General features: G+C 40.7%; 1 non-coding gene across 1 annotated transcript; it reads right to left on the bottom strand.

Annotated features, from left to right (window-relative positions):
* Positions 1-290: 290 nt before the first annotated feature.
* Positions 291-390, bottom strand: LOC138288656 (small nucleolar RNA U13). Its single transcript, XR_011202512.1, has one exon. It is a non-coding gene; the product is annotated as a small nucleolar RNA U13 (small nucleolar RNA).
* Between the last annotated feature and the right edge of the window lie 499 nt (positions 391-889).

The raw sequence follows: 889 nt of genomic DNA on the forward strand, positions 1-889 counted from the left end.
AACCAACTCATCTATTTTCCTGTGCTCGGAGCTTGTGTTTAAAAACATGCAATAACCCAAACCACCTCAGCTATTACACTAGTATTCTAACCTGAGGAGCCTTGCAGATAATGAACACGCATCCCTGCATCTATGCGGAGACACGTAAAAGTCAAATTCAAAAGAAGCGGTTTTTATACTGTCTAATTAAATAAACACTTCCAACTAAAGTTTCACCAATAAAAACTCATGATCGAGTACACTATTTTTAACAAGCATAAATTAAAAATGTCACTAGATCCCCAGTTCTAGCTCAGAAGGGTAATGTGCCCAGTCGTAACAAGGTATGGGACGGCACATATCACGCATACGCGTGAAAACCCACTCATCGCTTGAAAGAACCAGAAGGATCGATAGCAGCAGTCACGGAAGGAGCACCACAAAATGCGATTATCTCATGAAGATGAGGGTGAGAATGTTTTGGCACTTTTTTTGTCCACACCCGCTCGGGTCACTGTCAAAGCTAATCAAGAGTAATCTACTTTGTTCTTTAAGAAAAAAAAGAGTCTTCTGCAATAAAAGTTGTTTTGTTGACACGACAGGATTATTATGCTAATTTATACGCAGGAGAGTAGCCAATCCGTTGCCCGGTTTGTGGTTGCGGCTCTCGAAAGGACAAGTTAGTTACTTAGTTACAACATAGAGAACAGACTACAATGTATCCTCTGGCGGACATCATGAAATGGCAGCATGTATGAATCAAATCCGTGGGCTGCGCCGGATGAAGTTGCATTTATGAACATAAATGAACATTTGAAAGTTAAATGAAAATTCACATGGTTTCACCGCCTTCTTTGAGTATGCCAGTATGGAACGCTGACCGCAAGCACTCCCAATTACACAACTTTAA

Source organism: Pleurodeles waltl, chromosome 4_1 (genome assembly GCF_031143425.1).
Source record: "Pleurodeles waltl isolate 20211129_DDA chromosome 4_1, aPleWal1.hap1.20221129, whole genome shotgun sequence".
In the NCBI taxonomy this organism is placed as follows: domain Eukaryota; kingdom Metazoa; phylum Chordata; class Amphibia; order Caudata; family Salamandridae; genus Pleurodeles; species Pleurodeles waltl.